Source organism: Erpetoichthys calabaricus, chromosome 5, assembly GCF_900747795.2.
Source record: "Erpetoichthys calabaricus chromosome 5, fErpCal1.3, whole genome shotgun sequence".
NCBI classification, from domain to species: Eukaryota; Metazoa; Chordata; class Cladistia; order Polypteriformes; family Polypteridae; genus Erpetoichthys; species Erpetoichthys calabaricus.
Window position 1 is genome coordinate 7,636,430 of NC_041398.2, and position 13,296 is coordinate 7,649,725.

The 13,296-nt window shown below is 40.6% G+C and overlaps 2 protein-coding genes across 2 annotated transcripts in view; one reads left to right on the forward strand and one right to left on the reverse strand.

Annotated features, from left to right (window-relative positions):
* Positions 1 to 13,296, reverse strand: part of LOC114641537 (tripartite motif-containing protein 16-like) — a 721,005-nt gene that overhangs the window by 406,680 nt on the left and 301,029 nt on the right. The window lies entirely within an intron of this gene.
* Positions 12,406 to 13,296, forward strand: part of LOC114641514 (gastrula zinc finger protein XlCGF7.1-like) — a 688,851-nt gene continuing 687,960 nt past the window's right edge. The window contains exon 1 of the mRNA XM_051927979.1: positions 12,406 to 12,572. The gene's annotated coding sequence lies outside the window, so the exon portion shown is untranslated. The remainder of the gene's footprint in view (positions 12,573 to 13,296) is intronic.

Below are 13,296 nucleotides of genomic sequence, written 5' to 3' on the forward strand. Positions count from 1 at the left end.
CGGACGGTAACAAGGAGAACAGCTGGTGTGCTGGATGGCTGTGGTCCTTTATGATGCTGCTTGTCTTACGCAAGCACCGATGGAGGTAAATGTCTTCAATGGCAGGAAGACTCTTGCCCGTGATGTGCTCTGCTGCCTTCACCACTCTCTGTAGTGATTTCCGGCTGCTGGCAGAGCAGCTCCCATACCAGACGGTAATGCAGCCCGTTAGCAGACTCTCGACCACACTCCTGTAAAAGTTTGAGGTGATGTTGGCATTCATGCCAAACTTCCTCAGCCTCCTCAGGAAGTAGAGCCGCTGGCGAGCTTTCTTGACCACAGTGTCTATGTGAAGGGTCCACGAGAGATCCTTGGTGATGTTTACTCCGAGGAACTTGAAGCTGTTGACCCTTTCAACTTCTATGCCACTGATGTAGATGGCCTGGTGTTCTCTGCCTTGTTGTTTTCGATAGTCCACAATCATCTCCTTGGTTTTGCTGACGTTAAGAGACAAGTTGTTATCTAGGCACCAATTACTCAATGCCAGCACCTCCTCTCTGTAGGCCGTCTCATCGTTGTCAGTGATAAGGCCTATGATGGTTGTGTCGTCTGCAAACTTGATGATGGTGTTTGTGCCGTGTTTTGCAACACAGTCATGGGTGAACAAGGAATACAAGAGGGGGCTAAGCACACAGCCCTGCGGCGCTCCTGTGTTTAAAATGAGTGATGAGGATGTGTGTTTGCCGACTCTCACCACCTGGGACCTGTTTGTGAGGAAAGAGAAAATCCATCTGCAGATGGTCGTCCCCAACCCAAGGTCGTCAAGCTTCAAGACGAGTTTTGATGGGATGATGGTGTTGAATGCCGAGCTGTAATCTATGAACAGCATTCTTACATATGTATTTCCTCTTTCCAGGTGGGTGAGGGCAGTGTTTATTGTTAGCGCAACGGCATCCTCTGTCGATCTGTTTGCTCTGTAAGCAAATTGGAGAGGATCCAGCGTGTCAGGGAGGGAGGAGCAGATGTAACCTTTGACTAGTTGCTCGAAGCACTTCATAATGACCGATGTCAGTGCAACCGGGCGATAGTCATTCAGACAGGAGACCACCAGTTTCTTTGGGACAGGAATGATGGTGGATGCCTTGAAGGAAGTGGGGACCACTGACTGCCTCAGGGAGAGATTGAAAATTTTGGTGAACACACCTGCTAGCTGGTCAGCACACGCCCTGAGGGCACGGCCTGGGATGCCATCTGGTCCCGGAGCTTTGCGAGGATTGACCTTTTTGAAGGACCTTCTCACATCAGACGTTTCAAGGATCAGAGTGACAGACTCACTGCCCCCTTGAGATATAGCACCTGTTCTTTGTTGGCTGCATCAAAACGAGCATAGAAAGTGTTGAGCTCGTCTGCAAGACATGCAGTGGGCTGAACACTGAATGTGTTTTTCTTTTTATAGTCAGTGATGCAGCACAGTCCATTCCACAGGCGCTTGGTGTCAGAGCTGTGGTAGCTTGACTCCACTTTGTCCCTGTAGTCCCGTTTGGCCTTCTTGATGGACCTCCGGAGGTCGTATCTGGCTGCTTTGTATGCATCAGAGTCCCCTGAGCCAAAGGCAGAGGTCCGCGCCTTGAGCTTAGCCCGGATCTCCCTATTTACCCAGGGTTTCTGGTTAGGATATATGCAAACGGTGGTTTTAGTGACAACATCGTCAATGCACTTGCTGATATATCCTGTGACAGAGTCTGTGAATTCATTGATGTTGCCATCAGCTGCATCCTCAAACATCTCCCAATCAGTTGTTTCAAAGCAGTCCTGTAAGACCCCCTCAGCTTCACTGTCCCATTTGTAGATGTTCCTGTAAACCGGTTTTTCCTGTTTAAGTCTTTGTTTATATGCAGGCAGCAGCAATATAGAGCAATGGTCTGATTTTCCAAAAGCTGGTCGAGGGAGAGATTTGTAGGAGTCCTTGAATAAGGTGTAACAATGATCCAGTGTTTGATCACCTCTTGTGGGGGGAGAGATGTGCTGATAGTATCTAGGGAGAACTTTCTTCATGTTTGCTCTGTTAAAGTCTCCCAACACAATAAATGCTGCTTCTGAGTTAGCGTTCTCTAGTCCACTGATAACATCATACAGTTCATCCATAGCCGAAGCTTTATCAGCTTGTGGGGGGATGTAAACAACTGAAAGGAGAACTGAACTGAACTCCCTCGGGAGGTAAAAGGGTCTAACTTTAATGGTCAGCAGCTCAAGAACCGGTGAGCAGAGTGTTTTTAAGACACACACATCCGTAGCCCACGAAGAGTTAACCATAAAGCACACACCTCACCTCCTCTTGACTTCCCTGAGTCCTTCGTTCTGTCTCCCCGATAAACTGTGAACCCGTCTGGTGTGACTGCGCAGTCAGGTACGCTGGGCTCCAACCACGTCTCTGTGAACGCCAAAACGCAGCAGTTCGTGATGTCTTTCTGGTGCTTTATCCGTGCGCGCAGCTCATCTAATTTGTTGTCCAGAGACTGAATGTTAGCGAGCAGGATGCTAGGCAGAGGAGGCTTGTTGTTTCTCTGTCGGGTTCGGCACAGAACTCCGGCGCGTTTCCCCCTCTTTGTTTTCCTTCGGCGTCGCGCGAGTAAGCAAAAGGCTCCAGGCAGTACAGTGTCCGCGATATCAAAAACTGTTGTAAAATCAGAACTGGCTGATGAACGTAATTCCAATAGTGTTTGCTGGTCATACTGAAAGTGTGATAAAGTAGTACGCACAAAGAGCGTGAGTAATAAGAAAATAAATAATAACTTTTTGCTGAGATGACTCGGAGCTCTCGTCGGTGCAGCCATCTTACGGCGCAGCCCAACTTCATAATACGGTATCAAGTGTCAGTACACCAGATAAATAAGCGCAACATATTATTAGTTGTATTGTACGCTTACAATACATATAGAAATGTGTTAATCGTTAACTAATATTATGAGATGGTGTTTTTCAAGTCGCGCCTTGATTTAAACGATTGCATGTCTTGGTGGATTTGCGTAGCTTATTGTCAATATCTTTACACCTCTTTTTAAGACTTAATTTAAAAAGGTTTTCTTTTCTTCTTAATTAAAATTTAAAAGCAATACTTCACTGCTGCGAAGCGGTACGATTAAAGTGTATATGTCCTTCTTAAGTTGGCATATGCTGGGTTTATGTCCAAGTGTCTGTTGATGGCGTTTTCATCTGATAGCCAAAACTCGGCCAACTCTCTGGCGCTTTTTGTACTGGCCTTAAATTTTACTTTTACGTTGTCCCAGTTGAATGTGTGTCCTGTCGATTTAGTATGTGCATATATCAAAGATAGTGCGTCCTTTCTTCTGACGGCGTTGCAATGTTCCTGTACACGTGTTGAGATTTTTTTTGACGTTTGTCCTATGTATACAGCTGAGCAAGAGTTGCATGGAATACTATAAACTGCGTTTCGTGTGCTCAGCTGCTTTCGGGTATAGTACATTTTTCGGGTGCAGTTTTCATTCCCTACCACCTTCGCAAATCATTGTTGAGGCAGAGTGAAGACTTAAGTGCCAGCTTAACTGAAAAATGAAAGAAAACATACTAATTTATCGCAATACAAAAAGTAACTTAATCAGTTTTAATGTGAAAAGATGCCGACGAAAGAAGAGAAGCAGCAGGACGCTAGGGTGAAGAGCTGCTTAGTAAGCATCAAGCGCATCAAATTCTGAGCAAATGAACGGTAAATGTACAGAGAAAGAGGATAAATAACATGAATGCTTATGTCAAGTGTATTCACTCCTACCACCTTCGCTAATCATTCTTGAGGCAGATTGAAGACTTAAGTGCCAGCTTAACTGAAAAATTAAAGAAAACATACTAAGTTATTGCAACACAAAAACTAATTTAATCAGTTTTAATGGGAAAAGATGCCGACGAAAGAAGAGAAGCAGCGGGACGCTAGGGTGAAGAGCTGCTCATTAAGCAGCACGCGCATCAACCTCTGAGCAAACGAATGGTAAACGTACAGAGAAAGAGGATAAATAACATGAATACTCATGTCAAGTGTATTCACTCCACGTTATCGTGCAGTGCACTGTCACTGGTATTTTGATAAAAGAATTTGAACAACATATAAGAAGCGTATAAATTATTAAACAGTAAAACATTAATGTTTAAGAAGTAAAGATACATTGAGTACTAATGCAGTGCTTTCAGGTATACTACATTTTTTGTTTGCCCATTACATGCATAAATGTATACATTTTTTGGTGTACCTGTCACAGGTGTCTGGTCACACTTATAGGTAATCTAACTTAGACACCATTAAAATATCCGACTACGCCACCCAGTTTTATTAAGAGACTGGGAACTCCTGAAATTTACCAATAATAGCACACAGGTTTCTTTAAATTGGGTGGTGAGTAAACACACAATGAAAGACACAACAGTAATTTCAGAAAAAGGTAACAGTAAGTTCTATTACACAAGACAATATAAGGTACATTAAAAAGATAAATGAACATAACAGAACCTAAACATATCAGGAATTAATTTCCTTTTTTGTAAAAGGAAAATACACAGTCCACACTCTAAAAGTCCGTAAAAACAAGAATTGGAGATTACAACATTTAGTGGTGCAGAGTCCAGTTTGGGCACTGTGTTACCCCAACACTTAATTGTTCATGGATGCACTCTGTTCCCCGGCAGAAGTTGTGTCAAATTGTTGACTCCCTGTCAGCGTCTCTTCGTTGTTCCTTCCACTCTGGGCTCCTTGTGTTGCTGGGACCTAGGCACGCCTCATTTCTCATCTGTCAGCTTCGCTTGGTCCTCTCATGCGGCTTCCCTCTTTCGCTGGACCCACATCCGGCGTCTCCTTGTGGAGCTGTCTCTTCCTCCCTAGAAGTGTTGCCATCCTTGTGCCTCACGTCATGCCAGCCAGGTACCCTTGTCTGCCTGCGAGCCCCTGTGCCCTGTCCGAGTGTCTTGGCAGCGTTTCCTGTGGACTCTCCCTCCTGCCTTCTGCTGGCCAGCAGTTTATACTTACTTCACCCCTCTGTTGTCAGTCCTGGACAAACAGTTTAATCAATGGCACATCTAAATTGCCTGGGTTTAACAATTAATAAAAACACAAGTTAACAAAATGTATGGTTACCAAACATTAATAAGTACAGATATGCTGATTAGGAACCAATATTTCCAAGCCAGGTAAATACAGACATTCTTCTAAGGTCAAACTTCAAAGCAGTGACTCTCTTGCAGGACAGCAAATACCATTAATAGGTACAGATAGCCTTTTAACTTCTCACCCCCCAGTCCCAACAGTGGGTGCCTAATGGAACCACCCAGTGCACAAAAAAAATGTAAAAGTGTCCCCCTCTGACACATAGAATCCTGCAAAAATTCAATTTCAAAATTTTGTTGAATTTCGACGTATTACACCTCCATGTGTGCGAAAATACCATTTCTGGACTGGTGTGTGTATTTGTATAAACTCGGCAACTTGAGTACAATTTCAGTTTGGTCAACCAAGTTTTGCATACAAGTATCTTTTGGGCTCTTTCCGCTAACCGGCAATGATATTTTACCTGAATTTATACTCGACTTTTGTATCCATGAAGCTGCAGAGTCCGATTTGTATAACTTAACTTTTATAATAAATGTTCAATAGATTAGATATAAGATAGAATAGATTTGATATAATGTTGATGATTCTTTACTATACATAATATAAAAATATAATCGTTGTCTTGCTGTTTACTCCTCAAATATCCATCCCCATATCTGAGTACAGGAGAAAGTCTAAGGTGACCACTCCTGATTTTTTATTTTATTTATTTTTAGTCACATCTTCTCCACCTCGATTTGACTTGACTTGGTTTGAATGTCTTCCTTTTAACTTGAGACTTGATGTGAATGATGAAGGTCAGGACTTGAAGCTTAGATGAGATTTCCACATGTAGGACTTTGTTCCTTCTCTGGTATCGAGCATCACAAGAGTACACCTTAAAAAATAAAATGTTAAAATTACTGAAAAAAACTGGCAGCTGTGGTTGGCAGAATTTTACTGCAAAAAATAAGGTGATAATATTTTTAGGTAATTTTTTATTGTTGTATATTATGCAGTAAATAAATGTGTTTTTATTTCTTTACTGCACATTACAATAGACGTGAACATTTATCCAGTAGCTGAAATGCATGCACTGTAATAAAAATGCTGATAACTAAACCTCACAAATGCTGTCAGAAGCCCAGAACAGTATCAGTAAAAGAGCAACAGTCAACAGCAAACAGGCCTGGTTCTAGAGGCGAAGCCGCCATTGTGCCATTTAAGTTCAGCCGCCCCCTCACCCTATAATACCTTCACTTGTTTTCTAAACCAGTGTATTTAAAATTAAAAATTTTCGCAATTTCCTCAATGTCAAAAAAAATTAAAGAAAATTTCTTCGTAGGTAGAATAACACTTGACTTACGCATTTAACGAATTGGCGACAAGTTTAATTAGTTCGTCAGTAAAATTACGATTAACACTACAAAAACTTTTGATTGATGTGCTGCCTACTTGAGCTGGATATATATATATATATATATATATATATATATATATATATATATATATATATATATATATATATATATATATATATATACTGTATATATACATATCTACTTATTGGCTCCTGTATTTAGAATATAGCGGGTTGGATAATGGGTGGATGGACATTTGTATGCATAGCCCCATTTGCCCGTTTTCATTTTGTTTCTTTCTTCAGTAATATTTCAGTAAACCCAGAGCTCATCAGTTCAAATCCTGGTACTGACACCACTGTGTGACCCTGAGGAAGTCACTTCACCTGCCTGTGCTGCAAAAAACAAAAGTAATGTAACAAATTGTACCTCGGATGTTGCAAGTTGCTGGAATAAAGGCATAAGTAAAATAGATAAATATGAATTATACACATAGGAACTATTCATTTATTTTCAGTCAAGTCATCTGCAGCAAACCTTTATAAATGAGGGTTTCTCCTTTTTAGTGCAAACTGTTTCTTCTTCATTGAGGTTTTCTCTTGGAGAGCTTTTTTCATTTCATTGAAAATTAAAGCAGCAGCTGCCAAATTATGTAGCTTTCTTATTAATTTTTCAACATTGTGTAAAATAACTTTATAAAGAACATAAAAGGTTTAAATACTGGTTATCCTTTTACACTAAAATATTACTAAAGAGATACAAAAAAAGTAAAATGCATATGTTGTTTTTCTTTAAGGAGATTAAATATTACTGAAGAAAGAAAAAAAAAACTAAAACAGCCAAATGGGGCTATGCATACAAACTTAAAAGGTTTAAATAAAACAGAAATATATATTTTATTTTTACTTGCTTAACTTGTGGAGGGTGTATCCTGTAGCAAAGCCCTAACTTTTTTCGTGAAAGCCCGTTTCAGTTAATATGTCTTAAAAACAGGTGTAAAGATATTGACAATAAGCTAAGCAAACCCACCAAGACATGGAATCGTTTAAATCAAGTATCATTACATCTTCCTTTCTTAAAGAGAAGTAAGGCAGTACTTATAAGCTTACATATATATATATATATATATATATAGACATACATATATATATATATATATATATATATATATATATATATATATATATATATATATATATATATATATATATATATATATATATATATATATATATATCTGTATATCTATATATATCTATATCTCTATATACATCTATATCTAAATTCCCGCGAAGTACTGCTTTTAAATTTTTATTAAGAAGAAAAGCTTTTTAAATTGATGGAAAATATCCCAATAGCAATTTGTTAAGGATCTGTTTTTTTGTGAAGCAGCCTTAACACAGCTTTTCCGCTGTTTTATAAACAAACGCCATATAAGGTCTTCCTTTTTCCTTGCTTCGCCAAGGAAGGAGCCTTTTTATTAAATCCAAGGGTTCTTCGCTTTTTTTTTTTGTTTGTTTATTACGATTGTTATAGTTCTGTTTGTATACGACATTGTCAGTTCAGCAGTCAGGTTGTAATATGACCAAGCTGTGCAAGCTTACTGTTAAGAATGCAATGTATAGTTGTACATGAGAAAAGCAATCTTGCCTCAAATCAATGGCAACCTTTTGTAGGTCTATGAACTTAATTTAAAGTTTAGGTTTACACGGTGCTTTCTTTCCGAAGTACCTGCACTCATGAATATGTCTGTATGCGTCAGTTGCTCAAATCCCCGCGCTTTGTACCGGCGAAGTACCGCTTTTAAATTTTTATTAAGAAGAAAAGAAAACCTTTTAAAATTGAGGGAAAATATACCAATAACAGTTTATTAAGGATCTGTTTTTTTGTGAAGCTGCCTTCACTCGAGTGATCACTTCGAGCTGATTTGCTGGCTAACCATAAGCGTTACCTGGTAGGTAACCACCCATACAATCAGATTGTGAATCAGACTACGAATGCCGTGAATGTAATTACCCCGATCTACATGCTGTCAAATAAACGAACCACACGCCGTGGCGCAATTTTAGGGGCTTCGCCTCTAGCGCTGACGTCCGAGGTTCGATTCCCGTAAGGGAGTGAAGTGAGTGGGTGGTTACCTACCAGGTAACGCTTATGGTTGGCCAGCAAGTCAGGTAACATCAGCCACGGTGCCTTCAGTTGTGAGAAGCAGATCATAGAATGGATGAAAATAGTTTACTGTCAAATAATGCAAAGAGTATGCGACACATCTTTCCCCCTTATTCTTGGCTCATCAGGCATACACACTCACTGCACTCGCTTACGGTAATCGAACCTCGGATGTCAGCGCTAGAGGGGCTTCGCAGCGGTGAAGTATTGCTTTTAAATTTTAATTAAGAAGAAAAGAAAACCTTTTTAAATTAAGTCTTAAAAAGAGGTGTAAAGATATTGACAATAAGCTACGCAAACTCACCAAGACATGCAATCGTTTAAATCAAGGCGCGAGTCGAAAAACACCATCCCATAATATTAGTTAACGATTAACACATTTCTATATGTATTGTAAGCATACAATACAACTGATAATATGTTGCGCTTATTTATCTGGTGTACTGACATTTTTGCGCGTTTAACGGCTGAAATCTAACGTGGTTTGTGCCCTTCAGAATGAAAAGAGTTTACATTTACCTTTTTAATAAAAGGCGAGCTTTTAAGCCTGAGAAATCACCCCGTAAATGCACACGTTTAATTGCACGTGTCAATATGTATGCTTACACAGTATTAAAAGACACTCAACAATTACACAGTATTAAAAGACAGTCAACAATTAACGTCATTTACCTTCGTTCCCGCGTTTGACTTGTGCTGTAAATCTCTTCCTCGTTTTCAGTTCACGTGATTATGTAGGAGGCGTAATACGTGATGACGTAATACGTGACTCCGCCTCCTCCTTTAGAGTATATGGACAAAAAACAGGTTCCAGTTATGACCATTACGCGTAGAATTTCAAAATGAAACCTGCCTAACTTTTGTAAGTAAGCTGTAAGGAATGAGCCTGCCAAATTTCAGCCTTCTACCTACACGGGAAGTTGGAGAATTAGTGATGAGTCAGTCAGTCAGTCAGTCAGTCAGTCAGTCAGTCAGTCAGTGAGGGCTTTGCCTTTTATTAGTATAGATATAAAAGCAAAAATTGTGGCATAAATCATAACCTATTGTTCATTAAAATCAACAGAGGCAATGGAACTTGTATTATTATTTTTTGTGAACAAACACAGAACTACATCTAGAAGGTAAATATCAATAAAGTCAAATGTATACAACATATGAGAGCAAGAACAGAAACTTGGCTGATTGTAGTCATGGGAGGCTATAGGACATCAGTTTCCAGTGTTTAACCTTTATTATATCTACAGGACCAGTCTGCGGTTACTCTTGGCAAATTCTGAAATAAATTCATTCATGTCTAGATTTTCTGTGATGTTTTTCTCATGTGCCAGAATGACTAAATTTCTCTTCCTTGAATGCAGCATTGTTCGGCGGAGTGGAGTGAGAATGTGGTTCATAGTAGAGAAAGAGCTTTCGCATGCAGCTGAAGACACACCAATGATGAGTGCTGTGATGCAGACATGGCTCTGACGTGCGGGATACTAGACGCGTGTTTGTGGAAGCTGCCACCGTCTTTTTCTAGAGCTTTTTTCCAATTAGTGTAGCCGTGTTTGGTGAATATGTCCTTGCGGTCCAAATTGGAAACACTAAATATGTAGCAAGCAAAGCAAAAGCTGCCATCACAGACAACAGAATATTCAAGCCATGGTCGAGACTGATACCAGCTTGCACTAAAACATCTGAGTGTCTTTCCAAATGCGCGCTTGGGATAATTAATTAAAGTGGGCTGGGATGGGCTATCCATATTTAAGTCAGGCAGACCAGACTGTATATTTTGTTGAAGGCAGACGTTTGGAGTACCCGACACGGGCACAGAGCTAGAGGTTTGTGTCGGCTTATCTACATCTTTTGGAGTTTCAGTTCCTGATGTGGGTGCGCTGTGCTCCGTGTTGGTAGCAGCGGTGCTGGGCTCAACCGTGGAGCCAGCAGCTTGCGGAGGGACAGAAGTTGAAGATGTCTGCTTTTTAATAAGCCACCTATGCATAGCCTTTGGTGTTACCAACCAGAAAATAAATGAAGAATGGGACATATACGTGATTTTAATTAAAGAATGAGGTCAACAGGTACAAAACGTGCTGTAAAATGTGCGGCGAAGTGAACTGTGAGCAGCACAGTGCCTGTCTAGTGGAGGAGACACTGACAGATACGCCCCAAATTCAAACGGGCCAATTGGAAAGCAACTCAGTTCTGAAAATCAAATGTTATTCTTCTCCGGAGTTTTCATTGGACAGACAGAGCATTTCGCAGGGGGGGCACGGCTTGTCCCAGGAGGGCAGTGCCCACCCCAGCCCCCTCGAGGTCACGCCTCTGTGTGACACCCCAAAGCCTGAAGGTGTTTCTCAATGCCATCATTTCTACAAACACAGCAATAATAAAAAGATGGACTGGATGGCTCCCATCATTCATGATAAAGAACACCCTGCAGGTCACAAGCAGTACAAGTAAACTAGAGAACCAGAGATAAATGAAGATCAGGAGACGAGCTCTTAGAGCTTCTAGTCGAACACTCACATCGTAATCAAACTTCATGGTAGGATGTGGAGTCAGAATGGAGCTGCTAACGTTTGATTTCAGGTTTATTGTTGGGGGATTGTCTTTCTACTCTAGTGTGTTATTTTTGTTATTGGTGATGCCAGTAATAACTCACCTTGTTTAACTCCATCTACTTGACTTTTATTCACTTGGGTTACATGGGAAGGAGTGGAGGACCTCTTGAGTTTGATGTTGGCAGACATCTTGAACATCGTCCACCTACAGAGTAGGGCAATATATTGAACGTTTAGCTTATATTTAAGAAAAATCAATTTATAACAGCCAATATTATGATGTTCAGTACTAATTCCCCACAACTTCTTCTGAATGTTACATTAAATTTGCCAAATCTCCAATGCTCTTCCTATTCCTTCATTGCTCCTCCACCACATTTTACATGATGTGTTCTCAGCCAGAAAGACCTTTTCGTGGAGGTGGACATGTTCAGCGTGGTGCCATCCTGATTTGAACCCGCTATTCCACCTGGGGTTTCCTGCCTCCCTTGGTCAGCACAATCTCTTTCACTGACTAGAAGGTTGCCCGTCTCCTTTTCCTTGCAGGCTTCTTGAAGAAAGCAGATTTTCCCCCATCACTAGTGACGCAGTGCTGCCAGGTCTCTTCCACAAAACTGATGCCATGACACCCTGTTAGGTGTAACTCCTTTGAAAACATCCTGGTCTGCTTTCAGACAGTGTGGTGCATTGTCTGTCAGCTCTGCTCAAATGTCAGGAAGATTCAGCTGGTTGGTATGAAGGAACTGAAGTGCTGCTGCCTGTGAAAAGGTGGAGAAGTTACAGCTCTGCATAAAGATAACATCTGACAGAAAGTCCTGGTCTTCAGGACCTGAAATTATAATTATGCAAATTATTACTCATGATTCTTAAACCTTAAATGTTTAATGATTGAAAACGGGCATCATTACATGTGGAGCTTAAAAAGTTGTACGAACCCACTCTCGTCAAACCCCAAATGTCCTACTCCCTGTCGGGATGCAGTCCCGTAATCCCACAAATAGCAACACACATATAAGATGTAGAATATAACAACTTAACAGAATGAAGCTGCCGATGCGCAGTTCAAGTCCAGCGAGGATATCCAACAAAGCCCTAAATATGACGGCTTTAATAGACCTGCCATTGCTGTGTCCAAACATGATGGTGCCGTGTTGATAAAGTGTTGTCATATCTACATGTTGGGACTGAAATGTATGCAAATTCCCTTTAATGAAGGTCTGCAGTGCACTTTGATCACATCTGAATTGTTTGATTTGTAATTTTAAACTGTGATGCAGAGGAGGAAATCAAGAAAAATGTGACTTTGAACCAAACCTCATGGAGGGCACTGTGACCCTGAAGTGTGCTCATTATTTTTACTGACTTTATGAAGTTAATTCTACTACTTTTCTTTTCACAGGGCTTTCCCATTTCACTTGGCCATACACTGAGGTGTCTAAAGGCCTCCAGCTCAGGGCTGTCCATGTGAGAAGTGAATCTGAGAAGAGAAGGGCAGAGACTTAAAGAGAGAGAAGAGTTTCCCACAGAGCATGGCCTCAGCCAAAGAAGATGGTGTGGATGAAAGAACGGTGGACATTAAAGAAGAGGACTGTGAGCGGCTCACACCAGAGGATGTGTGTGTGTGAAGCTGGAGGATCATGAAGAAAGAATTTCAGTTTTTAAAGTGGAGGAAGAGTGCAAGGGGGTGACAGCTGCCATTAAAGCTGAGGATTTGAATAATTTCTCCATTGGTGTTGAACATCAAAAGCATGAAACTGAGGATATTTTCAAGCAAGATTCCTGTGAAGAATCTCCATCCAGTTTACAGCCCTGGTCCACTAATACGGGACGACTGGCTACGCAGGAGAATTCTGCAGAGCTGAAATCAGAGTTATCAGAGTATGAAGAGAAAATCAACAAGGGAAATGGGAGAGAAGGAGAAGAGTCACCTGGGAGTGTTGGAATAAGTGAGTAATGTGATTAAATTTAAAGAAAGAGAGCATTTATAAATTGTAACGGTGGGTGCTTTGATGATTTCAGATGATTGAAATGAGAGTGGAAAGCACAGTTAATTGAACTTGGATAAAGATCACCAGCTAGGGTGCATGATACCTAATAAATGATAAATTAGAAAAACTTGGGTGAATCAGAAAAAATCTAATATGTTCAGTGCATC